This window comes from Macrobrachium rosenbergii, chromosome 24, assembly GCF_040412425.1.
Source record: "Macrobrachium rosenbergii isolate ZJJX-2024 chromosome 24, ASM4041242v1, whole genome shotgun sequence".
Lineage (NCBI taxonomy): Eukaryota > Metazoa > Arthropoda > Malacostraca > Decapoda > Palaemonidae > Macrobrachium > Macrobrachium rosenbergii.
This window is the reverse complement of record NC_089764.1, coordinates 16,053,041-16,073,385: the sequence shown is the minus strand read 5'-3', so window position 1 is coordinate 16,073,385 and position 20,345 is coordinate 16,053,041. Positions and strand designations below refer to the sequence as shown.

Here is a 20,345-nt window from a genome sequence, read left to right as displayed (position 1 = left end):
TCATAATTTATTCCAACATTCAAATTTAAAATAAAGTCCTTGAAAACAATAATTTTATTTTTTTTACCCTTTCCCCAACCTTCTGGTGAATAAAGACACGTTCCCCTTCCCACCCTCTGCCCTCCCCCGGCAGCCCCCGATCCCATCATTTTATGTCCTTCCTAGTTCTGCATATCCTGGCTTTTCACTCTCGCATGAATAAGTACTCTAACATCCGGGCTTTTCGCTTTAAATAAACCACCTATCATACATTCCTTCTTTGCCGTGTGACATTCCCGCAGACTGGAAGCCACAAGACTGTTAATTTTTCTTCAGTTATATATACAAATAGGTATATAAATATATATATATATATATATGTATATATATATATATATATATATATATATATATATATATATATATATATATATATATATATTATATATATATATATATATATATATATATATATATATATATATTATATATATATATCACATATGCATTATATATGTGTGTGTATCTATATATCTATCTATCTATCTATCTATCTATATATATATATTATATATATATATATATATATATATATATATATATATATATATATATATATATATATATATATATATATGATATATAGAGAGAGAGAGAGAGAGAGAGAGAGAGAGAGAGAGAGAGAGAGAGAGAGAGAGAGAGAGAGAGAGCATATGTATGTTATATTAAAAAACGGTGAAGTATACTCCAAGATGGAATTTTCATGAATAAAATTTTGATTTCGTACATGCTAACGTTAATTACTGGGGTGCTTACGGTGTGTTTATTTAATCAAAACAACCAACATTTCTCTGTTTACCTTTCTCAAGCAGAGAAACCACTCTGGATAATGATAGCTTTGAAACAGAACTTTAAAGTTCACTAAAATTTAGTGGAATAAAATTTCATTATCTTTCTTAAGGTTTGCCTTTTTAACGTTTTATTTCTAATCTGATTACTAATACATACTCGGATATTGAAATCCCTGAAAGGTATCTAATAACCAGAAATAATAAATGTATCTCTCTTGATCTCTTTGCCAGTACTTTTGATATCATTCTCATATATATATATATATATATATATATATATATATATATATATATATATATATATATATATATATATATATATATATATATATATATATATATATATATATATATATATATACTGTATATATATGTATGGTAATGAGTAAAAAGAGAGAGACTGCTCTTTCACCTACACAGGATTTTGTCATTGTCCTGCATCGTTCAAAAATGTTTTAAACATGAACGTGAAAAAGAAACTGATTTTATGCCCACCAAAACAATGACCATTCGTGGTCATCAAAAGAACAGGTAGGTCTATTTTATCTCTCTCTTTTTATTATTATCTATCTGTACCTTTACTTTGCAGCAGCGTCTTTCTTCAATCACCCGAACGACGGATCAATTTTCATTGCTAAATTGTAAATACAGAAGTGCATAAAAGAAATAAAAAATAAGGTATAATGCAAAAATGACATCATAAAAATCACTGCCCTTCATTTTCGAAGCTAAAACAAATAAAAATTTCATCCTTTTCATATAACGTGTCCTATATTTTAAATTCCTTTTCCTATTTTTTGCTTTCCACAGTTGCAATTCTGTCCCCCGAATTTCCCATAAAAACTACATCCATCAGATTTTGTTTACAAAATTTCCATACAACATATTTTTCCTCTTTTCACTTAAACAATATCATATCTTTTCACATTTTGTTTAAGTTCCAGTGTTAGCTGCTGTCTGCGATGGTCATGTAGTACTGGGTTTTCTCTCTCTCTCTCTCTCTCTCTCTCTCTCTCTCTCTCTCTCTCTCTCTCTCTCTCTCCCCAGACACACCTCAGACACTTATCTACCTTAGAAAGTTTCAAGGTGAAAGAAATAAATTACAAATCCATACACCATGCCAAACAGCAAAATATGAATATAATAAAGAAAATAAACAAACAAACAAACAATAAGAATGTCGTGATCCCGTTTACGAAAGTATTGCTTACACGCCCAACCTTAGGAAGCGCTATCATCAAATACAAGAATTCTTATCAAAATACTTTGATTCCACCTTTATGCGTTATATACACGTAGAGTGACGCGCATCACTTTATGACAAAAGAAACTACTATCATGGAACGACCCGGTGTTGAAGCTTCATCCGAGAATCCTCAGGTAGCGATCTGATGCTATCGCTGGTGGCGCTTCCTCGTCGAGGAGGGATATGTCTTATGGGGATACAAAGAGTAACAGTCGCTTGTACTGTCTGCAGAGCAATTGCTGATGAGGATTTATGATGGCCTCTTTGCGTTATCCACCTATGATATTGTTTAAGTGTCGTGTTTACTAGACCCATGTTTATTTTTCGCAGTGAATCTCGGTTACTTCTCCAATACTCCTGCATCCTTATAATTACTTATTTTATCTCTCTTAATTTCCTTCATCAATTCCATAATTCCACGCTCTAATATAATCCACAGTATAGTGTGTCTCCCAATTTAAAGCTGTATCAAAAATATGCATTTCCTTTCAGTTTTTGGAAGAAACTCCCATGATTTTGAAAAGAGAGGTCTCGTAGAAGCTTTTCATGTTTTATTCAGTTTAAAGTTTCTGCTTTGTTCAGAAATTTTGATTCAGTTTAGAGTTACTGTTTTGTTCAGAAAGTTGTTGTATTCTTGGATGCCAGGTGATGTTATTATTATTGTAATTTGTCGGTGTTCTAAACATCTTTGGGATCCAGGTGACGGCTCGACTTATGACTGTTGTCTAAAATAAAGAGTAAAAGAAAAGATTAATCCTAATTTGTGTACCACTTGAATCGTTGCTTTTTTTTATTCTATATCTTCCTCACTGACCGCTTTTGTTTACTGACCAAAACTCCTTCCTTCAGGGGCCTACGACATCGAACACTGGCTATCTGCATGTCTTCGATTTGAATAACACTTGCTTATATATGCAATAACATCTCCCGACATATTTAAACACGTCAGTACGTCCTTTAACGATAAACACCTAGGCGTTTGAACTGTTACCATAATGAAAACACCTAATAACATTTGCTATCGAAATTGTTACTAATAATTTAACATAACCTAATCTCTTGGTATTATAGAGTGGGCGGATTTCTCTCGGGGGGATGAGCACACGGTGTTTAATTAAATTCTTCTGTCGTCATTCGTTGTGAGAAACCGATGATAATGGCGCATAATGAGATGTGAGACAACTCTGCGGATGAAATACATTTGTTGTCGCCTTTGCAGTTCTTCCGTAGATAATTACGTTCACGACCTCTCATAGCACTGCCATTACTATTCCTTCATCGACGTTGTTGTTGCTCGTACGCGAAAATGAAAAAAAAAATAGATAATCCGCGAAATCTTATTTTCTTATGGTCAGCTACCTTTCTGTGGTAAACAGATTACTCACCAAATTAATCGGATTCGTACTATTCTTCCACCCAGATTAAGTGCTGCTCTTCGACTGATTTTTATTCTTGCATCTCTTTTGACTGCATACTTATTCCTTTTCTTTTAGGCATACTGCTTATTCTAGCTTTCCCGCTGTCTCCATGACTTCAGTATTTAAATATCATCCATATAAATTTTACTAACACTCCTATCATCCATATTCGTGTCATATGTTCTTCTTCGTTTCCCCTTTTATTGTAGAGATAAGCTCGTATTACAAACTAATCCTACTATCCAGCTTAGGCCTAATGGGAAAAAGGTAGGCGAGAACGGAGAGAGGTCATAGACCCACCTTTGAGAAACCAAGATTTTTGGAAGTAAATAAGATGGAAAAATAGATAGAATGATAAGGGTTGGAGGCTGAGGAAAAACCAACGCTTATTACAATTTAATTTCAATCCTTAGTAATTAAGATCACTTTCATATATATATATATATATATATATATATATATATATATATATATATATATATATATATATATATATATATATATATATATATATATATTATTCATGCTACTCGTGTTAGGCTTCAGTGAGATGGGATGGTTTAGATTCCAAATTCTTTAAACCCAACCGTACCATTTCAATAAAGGCTAACATGATTAGTATGAATATATACATACACTGAGGTTGTGTGCCTATTTTTTGAGATATATATATATATATATATATATATATATATATATATATATATATATATATATATATATATATATGAAATTTCTATCACACCGTGGTTTTTATACAATCATGAAGCCACAAATGTTATTTAAAATCAAATTCACGCTACTTCGGGAATATCCCAGACGGGGAATTTATAAGTGATGAATGGATTGGTACTACCGGGTCTCGATCCCTCGACACAGTTACCTTCCAAAAACTCCAGTCGACAGTCTACCCGCCATTTATCACTTATAAATTTTCCTTCGGTGATAATTCCTCATAGGGAGTATTCCCGAAGTGGCGTGTGTTTGTTTAAACAATATCATGATAAACAATATTTATATATATATATATATATATATATATATATATATATATATATATATATAATATATATATATATATATATATATATATATATATATATATATATATATATATATATATATATATATATATATATATATATATATATATATATGTATTATGTTGTCCAATTCCGTAAACAGAACTTTGACACGTGTGTTTTCCAAGTTTCCCATTTGCATTTAATCACAATAATGCGTTTAAAAAAAAAAAGAGAGAGAAAGGACCGTCATAAAAATCAGGAAAACTACTGCATTTTGTAACTTTATTGTATTTTTTACCACTGAGCTAGTAGTCAGAACTTTTACCAAAACGTTCTTTTTTCTCTCTCTCAATAATTATCAATTACAGTTTTATTTTTCATTTACTGAATGTAGTTTCCACTGTTTTGCAGCGAGATCTTTGTTACGCGCATTTTGCAAACTACAAAGCCAGACTTTAATCAGATCGTAAATTGAAAGTTGATATTGCTCTAATTGCTACCACACCCAGTCTCAGTAAATCTGATACGAGTCTGACGCTTGAATCTATTAGTCTTATTCATAAAGGTCACCTAGATATGAATAGCAATGCTTCCTCGCAATAAAAGTTGGATTTGTATTAGGACTTGGTAGATCGAGGACATATCACCGTAAGATTAACTTACCGGTTAGCAAAATACTTCGTTGTCTCTCTCTCTCTCTCTCTCTCTAACACACACACACATGCACACACACACGTACACTTATTTAGCTTTAACAGCGTGTGAAGAATCAAGGCAATATAAGCATCATACAAATGACTTGACCTTAGAAACGACCAAAAGCAATACACCACTTAAAAATAAAGACTTTACATGGGTCTTCAGAATACAACGCTTATTTATGCTAAAAGTTTTTAGAAATGTCTAGATTTATCGCAAATAATAGTTAATGAGGAATCTATCAATTTCCCTACTTTCACACGAGTATATCCCAGAATGCTCTCTACGATCTAATAACACTGGCGAAAAGTTCAAGAAGATTCATGAAGGTCTCTTCTATCCAGAACCCACTATTGCTCTGTCCTCAGAGAAGACCTACGAGGGATATTGATTTCCAAATATTAACTGTTAAGCTGATTGCAATCATTGACCGAATTAGAAGCTGAGAAAAGTAGACAACCATTATGAAAAGTAACAAGATTCCTTTTCAGCGTATTTTGGTGAACCTTCAACTTCTACTTTGAAGTTCTCATTAACCAGATAGGTTCCTTTGCTCGAGGAAGATAAACAGAGATAAAGGCTGCTTGTTGTTTAAGTAAACAAAAACCCCTAAGCTCCCTTTTAATTCTCTCTGACAAAACAAATTTATATCTTTACTTTCTCTTAACTATCTTGGCTCCATCCTGGAGGTGATGTCATTTGTTAAATCTCTGTAAACTTCTTAGTCTGAGAAGTTGGTAAGATTTTGTTTTGTCGGAAGAGCCTAAAGGTCTTAAGGTGTTTTCTTATGGGAAATCTACTAAGAAATCACGAAATCCAATTTTTTTTAAACTTAAGAGGTATACCAAAGATACCAGAAAAGATACCCTTCCAACGTTAGGAAGAAAAAATCAAATAATGAAATATTTCGACAATCGGCAAAAATACGTTAACTGAAACTTTTTTAACACTGGGCCTTATTTGCGCCCCATTTTTAGGTATATCAAGGAAATTGGTTTCTGTATAATATCAAACATGACGGCCATTTTTTTAAATTTACATATTTTCACTCTTCTTAATAAGAAACGTGTTAACAGAGAAGCTTATTGCCATTAAATTCACGTATTTATAGGTACTGATATTGAAATTTGCGGGAACTATATTCATCAAGTTAAATACCTGGAGTTTATAGAAACAGAAATTTATGTTAGGCTTACAATTTAGGCGAGGAATACAGAATTTTTAATCGTTAGCTAAAACACAAAATCTTACATGATGTAACAATGAAATGACTAGTTTTCTATCCGTTCTAACTGGAAAATTAGTCACACTGAATTACAATAGATAAAAACATAAACCTAACGTAATTTGTAATTGAGAAACATTGGGGGAAGCAAGTGAAGATGACAATCATATCAGTACAGTTTTCATAATAAGGTTTTATGTAATTAATCATCATCCATGTTTGGTATCACATCCAAAATAACAACAATAAACTGCATCATGAAATAAAAGCAAGAAGAAAACTATAAAATGACGAAATGTTGATGAAATTGCAATGAAATATGCAACGCATGTTTGAGACACGATTTCGGATCGCATGGTGTGTTTCTAGGGAATAGAGAGCCTCACAAGAGCCCGATGCTAGAAAGTGATATTTCATGTTTCCGCTTATAATAGTAGTTTAATACATTATTTGACCTCAAACGTCACATCACATATAATTTTACTAGTACATCGTAAATGTACAGAATTAACCATATTTAGCTCGTCGACAGTATCAGCGTTCTCAAAAATATCCCTTATATAAACTGTAACATAGAGAGTGTCAAAAATATCCCTTATGTAAACTGTAACATAGAGAGTGTCAAAAATATCCCTTATGTAAACTGTAACATAGAGTGTCAAAAATATCCCTTATATAAACTGTAACATAGAGAATGTCAAAAATATCCCTTATATAAACTGTAACATAGAGAGTGTCAAAAATATCCATTATATAAACTGTAACATAGAGACGAAAAATATATGCTCAAGTCATGTACAAAAGCAAGGAAAAAAAATTGCATAAAGTCGAGAGTTCCAAATTCGTCGATGTACGTTATCCTTTTCGCAATATACTCTTGTTGCAATGTTATACCTACAAAATTCGTGGCTCAAAAAAAAATAGATCTAACCTACGACAATAAAAAACACAATGAAAACGAAGAAACTCACCATTCAAACCTAATCCCAATTCCATCTACATTTAGGCGGTAAGACTTGACCACAAAATTAAGAATGATAACTGGAGAGGGATTTCCACATGATTTAATTTTCTGTGGATTCACGTTGAATTTTCTTTGAGTTTGCATTAAAGCATTTTAGCAGTCTTTCAAAAATTCCCTGAAATATTACAAAATTGAATCTCTTGATGTGGCTCTTTACAATCGTTAAAAAATAGGATTTGTTCGATGACATCAAAAGATAGATCTAGATAAAAGGACTAGTGAAGAGGGGGACATGGTAATTATATACATACATATATACATACATGACTGTGAAATATTTTCTGCTAAAACAGAAAAGCAAGATTAATTGGCAAAGACGAAAAGAGCTCTGAAGTACTGGAGAAATTTAAAGTCATCAACCCAAAACTACCTTACTTTTATGGCCTTCCCAAAACTCATAAAGATAATCTTCCATTCAGACCTATCATCTCATGTGCCGGAGCTTTCAATCATAAAATTTCTAAATGGTTAGCCGGCCTCCTTTCCCCATTCTTAGGCACATTTTCTCCCAGTCACGCTAAACATCTGAAGATTTCTGTCACAAATTCAAAGAAACACATATACCACTTCACAACATAAAACTTCTACGTTTAGATGTAGATTCCTTATTCACAAAAGTACCAGTACAGGACGTTCTACAGTTTTTGAAGGAAAAATTAGATAATTTCCCACTAGCCCCCTTAAAATAAAAGTTAGTTTAATTATGCGTATCAAATAACATCTTCTCATTCGGGGAGTCATTCTATAAACAAAAATTCGGGTGCAGAATGGGCAACCCTTTTAGTCCTGTTTTAGCCAACTTATACATGGAATATTTTGAAACTGTAATAACAAACGCAATAAAACCTAAAGACATGCTATAGATGAGATATGTAGATATCTTAACATTCTGGATAATAAACGCAAAACACCTAGACATGCTATAGATGAGATATGTAGATATCTTAACGTTTTGGGATGATAAGCGGGGCAATTTCAATTAATTTCTTTCAAAATTAAATGCATTAGTGCCTAGCATCAAAGTTAAAGTTGAATGGGAAACAGACAACAAAATTCCTTTTCTTCGCGTTTTAATAATTAGAGACACGACAGAATACAAATTTACCATATACAGAAAACCAACTTTCTCTCTGTTGTACATCCATTTTTATAGCTATCATGACATCTCTATCAAAATTGGCATGGCCAGCAATTTATTCTTAATAGCCTTTGCGGATTTGCTCCCCGAACCTCCTGGAAAAGGAAATTGAACTAATCCGTAAGCAGCTGTCATCTTTAAAGTACCCTGGCCATTTAATTGAGAAATCGATCCACAAAGCAAACACTATTTTCTACTGCCCCCACCCCCAATAACAAGACCAGAGAGACCCACAACAATAAAATAAAAATCCCATATCTGGACAGGATTAAGACGTTGACACAGACACTTGGAAACTCTAACCCTTTTGCTTTTACCTACCCAAATACCTGATTAACGTCCAATAAAAACCAGTGACCAATCTTATGTCAGTTTCACAGGCAAATCACTCCCCCAAAGATTAATACAGCATAAACGTTCAGTTAAGTACGGACAACAGAGCTCAGCTATTTTTAATCACATAAATAACCATAGCCACAGAATAAACTGGAATATGCCTCGTATAATTTATAGCAGCAATTGTCAGTTCAAAAACCAGATGGTGGAATCAGCCTTGATTAAACAAAGAAATGCAATGATTCAGATATTATTATAGATAACATCTTTCTTCAACCAGCGATTGAGGAGATTAAGGAGAAATTGTCAACTGGAGTGACTTAACGGCTGACCTTTGGATCTTCTGGTATAAATACAGCTTTTCTGTAACTTTTCCTCATCACTATCTGCCTGAGGGGAGAGACAGTTTTGTCTCTGAATATAGCCTTTATTTCCCACATTTTGGCGTTTTTATGGGCTCCCTTATGTTTGATAAACATACATATACTATATATATATATATATATATATATATATATATATATATATATATATATATATATATATATATATATATATATATATATATATATATGTAATATATATATATATATATATATATATATATATATATATATATATATATATGTATATATATATATGTGTGTGTATGTATATAACCTTATGAAAAGAGAAGTGTTTTATTTTAAAAAGAAGAAGTAATTCATTTGCAATTTATGAAGAATCTGATATCGCAATGAAGGAGTTTTGTGGTTTTCATTAAATTGTAATATAATAATCCCTTGCTATTAGATAATAAAAGCGGGTTTATCAAGAAATAATCAGACTGTGATCGCTAACGAGTTCACTGTTGCAGAAAGAAGTAAAGTTAATTTAAAGTTAGTTAATTGAATAAATAAAGTTGCCATTGAAAGAAACGGGAAGCATGTATTAGCACTGTAAACTATATGATAAAAATAGTTTTTGGCTACTGAATTAGGAAACTATTTAACGTTCCCTGCTTCCACAGAATATCGTAATCTGTAAAAAGAAAGAAATAAATATAGAATAAAAAGAAAAGATCTTAAAGACAGTAGCGGCCAGCATTGGAGCAGGAAGCATTTCGAGTGTTGACTGATTCTGAAAATTCTTGTCAGCTTTGACCAGCGAAATGGAGAGAAAACTTTTGGCGAATCTGCCAAAGTCACGGAGAGCAACGTTCCTCATCAGGAGAGTGAATTCTCGTCGGTTTCGGCCAGAGATACGAGCTGGAAAATTCTCCTCGGCTTTGGCAAGATATAGAGCGATAACATTTTTGTCTCCTTTTGGACGCAGGGATGTCAGGAGACTTACTCCTAGGGCTATGATATTTTATATTTTATATACAAACATTTAAAAAAGCGTACTACGCAAATTTTACGAATTAGTTTACATAATTTCGATTTTTTTCTTCTTTTATAAATGATAAAAAAATCCATTGCTGTGATATTTTCATAAAAAGGATCATACACGTTCATATGAATTTATGTGACTTTAAATAAAACTTACTAACTTTTAGAAACAAACTAACATGCAAACACACAAAAGCAATATATATATATATATATATATATATATATATATATATATATATATATATATATATATATATATATATATATATATATATTGCTTGTGTGTTTGCATGTTAGTTTGTTTCTACCAAAGTTAGTAAGTTTTATTTATATATATATATATATATACATATATATATATATATATATATATATATATATATATATATATATATATACAGTATGTATATATATATATACAGTATGTATATGTATATATATATATATATATATATATATATATATATATATATATATATAGAGAGAGAGAGAGAGAGAGAGAGAGAGAGAGAGAGAGAGAGAGAGAGAGAGAGAGAGAGAGAGAGAGAGAGAGAGAGAATGTGTATGTGTATATGTATATATATATATATATATATATATATATATATATATATATATATATATATATATATATATATATATATATACATATACACCCACTCTCCCAGTTTACTGGACGATAATTAGTATGTTAGGGGTCGTTTGAGAACTTCACTGTTTTAATAGAACTCATTTTTTATTATGTATGTTTATCTCGGAAGTTCTTTGTCCACTTTATCCCATTCCCTTTAACTCCTTCCTTTTTACTCTCTAATTTCCCTTCTACTTTTGTATTCCAAATTTACAATGAACTCGTTTACTTCCTGCCACACTAGCATTTTTGTTCACATATCCTTTCGTGAATGTATCCATGCTTCCATATCCTTCTCCTTTTTTCTCTGCAAACACGCATCCATATAGGCCACTTGGTCTTAACGTAAAGCCAACGTAAATTTCCTTAGCTCATAATTCTGTCGACCTGTTACCCCGCTAATTGCAAGGATGAACTCTTGCAGTCCCCGACAGAATATAAACTTCGGCTCCTTCTTTTGGGAGATATGATCCAGGGGGTGCGTTCATTTTGAACAAAACCACAACAACAAAGTCTGCTTCATAAGAATATGGGCGCAGTTGTGATACCAGTAAATTTAATCACTCAAAAGAAGATAATAAAATAAATTCATAAATGTCTGGTAAAAACAAAAAACAATTTTTACAATGGAGTATAGTGAAAACACTCGGCATAATACTGCATTCACTGCGATTTTCAGTTATCTTAAGTAATTTACATAAAGCTCTGATATATTCAATTGCAAAATATATCGATTCCTTATAAAAAAAATAGAGACAGACCAAAAGGGGAAGAAATGATTCTCGTAATCCAGTATATACTGTCCTTGACAGTAGTCTGGGAACCAGCTTGGTTACGCCATACTTCAAGTTAACAGTTTTCTTTATGAGAAGGGAGGTCACTTTGCTACCTACCTCAAATGGATAAACAGTGACCCGTTTAATTTGCGAATTATGGTATACCACATACGTCATGTGAGAGAGAAAGAGAGAAAACGGGAAACAGAGAGAGACAGACCATAAACAGGAGCGTATGGAAGCTTTTTTTTTATATTCCCATATTCGAGTGATGATATCAGCACAAAATTTAAGGAGCGTGGATACATAATCTCCGGATATAATACGGTATTTAAATTCTAAGTGGCAATTAACCCACAATAGAAGAGGCGGCTGCATGATTGCAAGTCAAAAGGGACTCGTGAGTATGAAAGGAAGTTCAACTGATTTGTTGGTATCAATGACAACTGTTACCACTTTTACGCAAAAGTGTTACTGGATAGTAAATTAGGCAAAACGAACAGCTACTATTATGCCATTAGATGAGATTATGGTCAAATTAAGTTAATCTTGAAGAATGTGTTAAAAGAAAAGAACAGTGATGTTTTACGTTGTCATGGAAAGAGTTGAAACTACTGTGATAAATAAAATATTTGAAAATAGCTGCAATAATGTTACCTGGTTAAAATATGAAAGTTCATTTACTGATAATCAAATGAAATTATGCTTTCGTGGTGGCAACCTGGGTATTTCTAACATTAATGAAAGCCATATCAAATATCTGTCAGTTTATGTGTATAAATAAATATATATATATATATATATATATATATATATATATATATATATATATATATATAAAATATACTATACATACATACATATATACATACAAACATACAAACAAACATACGTACATACGTGCGCATATACAGTACAAGTATATAAATTTGCCTGTTTGTATGTGTGCATGGGTTTGTGTGCCACTTAATGAATTGGATTCGCGTCCGTATTGTCATTTCTAGCCAGTGTTGTTTTGTAATTTTATCGTACTTACAATGATTGCTTAGTAAGCCCTCAGTGGATCATGTAATCCCGCTTTCATTAGGATGAGTGATTCAGTTTCTAGAGAGAGGCGGCACAGCTGCAACCAAGCTTGTTTCAAATGAAAGTTTTCCTAAAAGGATAAATGTCAACACTCGCATTAGTTCATAATCTAGCGTGCAAGTGAATGCTACTATCCACACAGAATATATTAAATATTTATGTGAACAATTACGTACAAGTTTCTGTCACTACCACAGCATGATATAAACTTTCAATTGGCCGAAAAGAGCAAAATATGACAATGTTTTGATTAATAGGCTGACACTGTCAATTACGTGACTGAGAGAAAATGATGTTGGAATTATAATTCATATTCCTGATCGAGTTTTCTAATCCTCAGTTTTTATCCTTTTTTTTATATTTGCCATTTGCCCTAAATATTTCACCAAACAATTTATCTTTTGTTTTCATGACATTATATGTTTTTACATGTTTATTGATAAACAGGTATTTTTGCCAATACCCAGGCCTTTTGCATCAAATCCGTTCAGTGCAATATAGGATGTAATTTCAATTTGCAGTTTATTTAAAATATACTGATAACAATAGAAATGTACAGTAACAAAATTATTGTCTGACAAACAGCTGTAATGTTCTTTTTGCTTGGGTTGACAGAAGATGTTATGTTGGGCAAAGATGGATGGCAGTATATTCACATACATCACAGCCCATCCATGCAATAAATTTTATCCTTTGATCCCTTGTGCTTCTGTGTATGAGTTCTCACCCTTGAAAGTATACAAAGGCAAACTTTACTCTTTCTTGTATCTACAAAAGGCACCGAGAGCTAATTTGCATCAAGAAAAGTTAACTTACGTACTATAAAAACTAATCACCTGTTCGTAATGGATTTCACTGTACCTTCGTAGCGGTAAAATATTCGGGAATGTAGCATTTCTTCATGTAAGTTATTTCATGTAATGATACTTTGTAGTGCGCTTATCTTTCTTTCAATTATTATATCTGTCAAATAAACAAATGGCTCTGGTTACCTTCATCACTTTAAGATGTCGAGGACTGGACATTACTCAAGGCAAACCTACCCTCAGGAACATGTGGCACCTCCAAAAAACAAGCCCAAGTTTATATTCTGCGGGGAACTGTAAAAGGCCCATACACGAAATTCCTCAGTGACAGCAGGATGCCTGAGTTACTATCAAGGAAAGTTACGGCAGCCGAAGTTACGATGGGTCCGAGTCACTAGCGAGTGGCCATCGCGCTCAAGATGGCAATAAAATGGAAAAAAAAAGAAGAGGTAAGAGTGAAATCATTAAAAGAAGAAAATACTTTAGAAAAAAGCCTTCTTAGAAAGTTAAGTGAAGCTGAGATATTAAAAAAAAACCACAATCCGTAAGGAAAAGCAGTGCCTACTATTGATCTCATTAGAGTACGATTAACGTTTCTTGTTATAAAATCGAGTAAAAAGAGTATTCTAAGGAATTTTATTTAATCAGCACTATTTTAACTGTGAAACTGTTAATGTTTATTCTGATTCCTTCTTAATTTTTTAAATTTTATTGAAGAAATTTATAACAACAATAAGCCCCAATTATAATGTATAAATTTTACATTCAGCCTCAGGTAAGACTAATCAAAAGCTAGAGAGTTCAATACAAAGGGAATGTCACCTTAAAATTGTAATACTATGAGGGTGAAGGCAAGATCTTTTTTTATCAATGTTATAAAACGAAGAAGGAAATAAATCTGTATTTCATTTTTTTCGTAACAGCAATCAGAGCCATCACTGTTCAGAGAAGTTACAAACACAATTCAGATCTTGCTTTTTTCTGATCTGCTAAGGCAACAGTGCCTTTGAGAGAAACGAAAATCAAGGCAAAAGAAGGAGAAAGTCAAAACAGTTTTTCTCATTCCTTTGAAAGAATTTTATACCATCTTTATTGATCTCTTTCTATGCCGTTAACCAAGATTTCAGACGCCTCTCGACCAGTGACCCGCAAAGGTGTCATTACCCCCCTGGAATTGGAATCGCCGGAAACGGCGGATTCTGGTACATAAAACTGTTCCAAACCCTTCCCTTAGTCAATGCAATTCTTACGAACTTCTTCCATGAATACGCAAGTATTTATAAAGCATGTTTGTCTAATGCAGGTAATGTAAAGATGATGAACTTTGTAAATGTCCAGATGAGTGTTTCAGTAACTAGGGCTTATAGGGATGTTGTAGTACATATGTATTGTTTCATGCAGTTAAAAAACTACCGTCCACTCTCAAAAATAATAAAGTATACTCATCTAGAAACTAATAATTTAAACAATGAACTATATGTAATGAAAGAGAAACAGTACGCGATGGTAAATTGGCTACCTTAATCAGACAATGGCAATATCGCAAACTGAAATAAAGAGTGAGAGGCTGGCTCTCTCTAAACTTACCCTTACAAATACTGACTTCGCTTCAAAACTGTTGATGAACATTCAGGACAAATGGTTTTATTTTCACGCTAATTTCCGAACACTTGGAAGACCATGATGTAGGCATTCTTGATTGAAAATTATCCTGAAACAGAGAGATCATGATTTATTTAAAATGGAAAACAAGAAGACAACTGTTATCCAAGTACAATTGCTGTCGTTTAGGTTTCAAAAAGCTCGTAAAAAGCAGGTGAATTTCAGAGTAGGTAATTCAGACGGTTTTAATAACTGACACCAGGTTAGTTACGTGAAATGCTTTAGAGTTTTAACAGAAGTTGAAGTTTGTTTTTATGAGCTAAATTATCAACTTAGGGAAGAGATAAATCCCTCTCTCAACATTTTTTATCCTTAAATAGTATCTCCAAAGGAACACGTTCAACATACTATATTTGTAAAAATCTAATGAATACTAAAGAGTGAACCAACATCATAATTTAGTTACCGCAGTGATGTTTGATCTTTATTAAAAAGATATATATACTCTTGTATTGCACATTGTTACAAGTGATTAGAATTACCAAAGCAGACTCCCGTAATTACGCTGAGCTATTTGTCGACAACCAAGATAAAAAGAAAGGTCTTCTGGGGCAGGGAGACAAACCACAACAAAATCAATGTATATAATTACAACATGATGCTTGGATTATTAGTCTGCTTAAGGAGAAACTATTTCACGCTCAGTTACCAGAATCAGTTATAGTGAAAAAAAAAAAATTGGCACTAGGATCTGGTACTTCAAAGGTAGGAAGACGCCGTGAAAGTAACAATACTGAGAGAGGTCATTACATGGCAGATAAGTTATAAGTATGTAAAGTACTGAATGGCATCTGTCTTAGGTAACTCCCAAACATAAGACCGATTGAACAAGAGGAGCAAACGAGTGATAAATATATCAATTTAAGGAAAACAAATGCTCCACCTAAAACTAAAAATAGTGGCAAAGGAATAAAGAAAAAACACACACGGTGGTGGTATATTGGGGTGAATCTTCAACCTGAGCAGTTAAGAAGATATAGTTCCTGCCATTATTATTATTACGAGTACGTGTACTTCTACTTCTGCCATAAATTGTAGCTACGAGAGAGAGAGAGAGAGAGAGAGAGAGATAAAAATTTGGAGTGGGATAAATATTGCAGATAAGATTAAGAGAGCCTGGTGGATTTAGTTAGGGAACCAGAAGGAAAGACTAGAGGTAGAATAATGACCATTGTAGCAAAAGGATAGTAATTCGGAGGTACAGGAGACAGATATGTGGAAAGAAAGGGTAAAAGACGCCCTTTGGTCTATGAGGTAATGAAAAAGGGAATCAAAAATCGAAATGAACTGAGTAGATAGTAGAAATAAAGAGCAAAACTTAGAAAACAATTACGAAGAAAATGCAAATGAAGATTCGTGTCAAATAAGATATAACCATCTACATGGAAAGGAAATCTCAGAATTTAAATAAGACTGGAATAAAAAAAAAAGTTAATATCTATAAGACAGGATGCTACTGTTTAAGTAAGGAAGACATTCAAAAGGACAGCTAAAGAATAAATTCAAAAGAGAGACTAAACAGTCAAGAAGTGTAATAAGAAAAGAAATTACAGACGTTATAAATATGTAAACAGAACTGCTCTTATTTGGGATGTAGTAGAGACGCTTGTGTATGACAGCACTTTGAACAAATAAATGACAGCGTAGAACTAAATGGCTATAGCAGCTAACATTAATTACGATACAACCATGAATGCAAATCAATAACCCAAGCCATTAAAAGATCCGATCGTGAATTTTGAGAAAATGCTTCGGAACTTTGAAAGGACAAAAGCAGTGATGGACATTGTAAAGAGAGACGAATGGACAGCGAAATTTAGCTGGAAATTTTGGTAATTGCCAAAGACTATATTAGCAGTAGAATAAATCATAATACACCAGAAGAAGTGAAAAACGAAAGTATTTGGTAAATACCTGAGGGCAAAATTACAAAGGCCAGTTACACTGATACAAATACCAAATGCCGTAAAACATTGGTGATAAAAATAATCCCGTTGTGGGGAAAGAGAGTCATTATGTTAAGTGGTTTTTACAAGAGGACATAAAACGACAGAGAAATTACTAGTATTTAATTCAAAATGTTCAGTAAAATTATTTGAAATATATGAATAGAAAAACCTTCATAGTTACTCCAAAAGGTTTTAGGACGCGTTTGTGTTGGTAAAAAAGAATTTTGAAATGGGTTATACAGGAAGACAACAAGAGGCACAAAGATATAGCAAGGGAGAGATCACAGATTTTTTAAAATCAAAATGGATGGGAAATTATAGCAGATAAATTATATGATCATTAAATGAACTTGTTGACGGTATGCAGAAAAGATAGCAAATATTTGAAGCCACTGAACGTATATGGGAAATGAATATATGAGTGAAAGTGATGGAAATATTCAATTTCACGCTTCGGTCCTTCAACTGTACCTTCAAACGGTGCCATGTTTTCACTAAACTTAGGTTTAGTTTCGCATCATTTGGTTCCTCTCCTTTTCCCTGTAGCCCACATGGCCCCTTCCTTGACCCTCTAAAAATAACCATTAACCCTAATACCCTGTTCACTTACAATCTACCTTCCCTTTGTTTGTTAAATTATCTCCCTGGTTACTTAAATCTGCGGCCTCTGTTAATTTCTTGGTTATTATCTGATTGCAGCTCCTCTATGTTTACACTGTTGATTCAACTAATTATAGATTAGATATTCCAACACCCTTTCATCTAAAAATTAAGTTCAACTATTTATTTACTAATTAGTAGTTGAATACACTTTTTATTTATTCTCAATACATCAGCTAAGCGTATCAGCAATAAGTAGAAAAAACAATAAGAACTCAAAAAAAAAAAAAAATTACATGTGACTGCTAACGAACAGGAAGATGAGCGAAACTTTAACTAAACAACATTCTGTATTTCCCTCGTACAGAGAAACTAGCAAAAGATCTTCCCAAGACCTTTATTTGTACTGAAAATGAATCCCATCTTCTTGTCTTTGAGCTGTTTGTCCTTTCCATCTTTCATTTCAAGAGCTGCCACAAAACATGAAGACTTTCGAAAGTATTGTTAGAGGAACAAAAGATAAGGGAAACCTTTAAGTATCTTGTTATCTTTGTTTATTCTTCGAATCAGAGGGGCAAAGTAATGGACTCAATGTTTTATTTTATTTTGTTTTTTGTTATTAACTATCATATCCCTAAGATTCCAGTAGAGTTGAATAATTCGTAGCTAAATAAACTTTCCTTTTTTAAGAAGCTTCATCCTTTTATGTAGTAGTGAACAAGTAGAATGACGATTATTTGATCGATGAAATTTACTGGCTGTCATTCCAGTGTTGTCATAACAGCCGCCAGGCCACTTCCTCCCACAGTTACTCAGTGGAAATTGGTTATCCTGATACGGTATGGCCCAGTGATTGTTTCTTTCCATATACTATTATGCTTCGGCCTTTTCCCACTTTCGTAATGTTGTTTATTTTGTGGCTGAGTCCTATCCCTCTTGCTTTTTGTCTTATTGTTATCATATTATTATCGAGATTCAGTCTACAATATCAATCATTTCTGTTTGTATTATTACTAAAGTTCACGCAATTACTGACAAAAATAGTGACAAGTAATAACTGATCGTTCGTAACTGTTTACACAAGTACTCACAAAAACTAACACAACACCATTCCTCAAAAATATATATATCATTAAATACCCAGAGCGAATACACTTTCTCAATTATTCGAAAACCGCCCAAATTTCATCCCGAAGTCAAGTCATCCTGAAACGTAAGGATATAACGAGAGGAGTGATTGCGAGGGGGCAAAGGATGTTGGAACCAAATTGAACGCGGGAATGATGATCTCGGGGGAACGCGTAATCGAAATAACGAAATAAAGATCATGTGGGACGTGCGAGTTTCGAGGAAGGTGGCCAGATAAGCCGCAACGGCAATGGCGCTGGTAAATACATTATCAAATGACGTCACTAATTAGGCCTCCTATTTCATTGGTAGTAAGTTCTCTGCAGATATTACGAGCGAATGACGCCGTTAACATTAAGCCACCATTGCTATTCTATTTATTGGCTACGAAAACAGGAATTCCTCCCACTAATACGTTAAAATGTTTTGTCAAAACTTTGATGCCGTTTCATAAAAATACTTCAACCTTCATGAAATTAAGTTTGTTTGTGTAAAAGTGCCTATATGGTATCGTATTATATGGAGACGATTTTACCATTAAGTAGCAGCGATTCTTGGTGTAAAAAAGGTAATGTGTTAGGTAATGCAATAAAATAGTACAATATTCCGTATTTATACATTAAATAAGCTCTATAAGATAGCATACCATACTGGATTCTTTCCTGCAATATACACTTTTTATCTTTAAAACTTGTTACATTTCAGTGATTTATGTAATTCTAATGGCCACAATAACCTCCTACCTTCTAAGTTTCCCCAAACTTTTTTGGGTAAGCCCATCACTAGGCCCTTAAACCCAAATGAAGAAGCAAAGAAATACCAACTCCCGTAGTGGGATTCTTACACAAGAACGATATGTTGGGGTGAAGTTACTGCTTAACCACTTGAATATTTAAGGATATAAGTTTAATTTTTATTACACACACACACACACACACACACACATATATATATACATATATATATATATATATATATATATATATATATATATATATATATATATATGTGTGTGTGTGTGTGTGTGTGTGTGTATACATATGTCAATTTCAGACGAATTTTATTAAACAGATCCAAACTGGTCATCATAGCACTATACATATATATATATATATATATATATATATATATATATATATATATATATATATATATATATATATATATATATATATATATATACGCCGGGTGTTTATATATATATACGCCGGGTGTTTCGAAATTAGAGGCCCTCCCCTCCACAGAACAAATGGAAAGTTATGAAGTTTTCTGCTATAGCCTATCTCCAAGTACATTATTTTAAGTTTCTATTAAGCTATTTTTCATTTTACATTTTCAGACTGAGTGACGGAGTTTGATACAGCCATGGCTAACGTCTCGGAGGAAATCAGAT

The 20,345-nt window shown here is 32.7% G+C and overlaps 1 long non-coding RNA gene across 1 annotated transcript in view; it reads right to left on the bottom strand.

The window, feature by feature from the left end:
- LOC136851739 (uncharacterized) overlaps positions 1-20,345 on the bottom strand; it is a 373,013-nt gene that overhangs the window by 172,268 nt on the left and 180,400 nt on the right. Inside the window, exon 2 of the long non-coding RNA XR_010856955.1 lies at positions 15,201-15,324. This is a non-coding gene — a long non-coding RNA (uncharacterized lncRNA). The remainder of the gene's footprint in view (positions 1-15,200; positions 15,325-20,345) is intronic.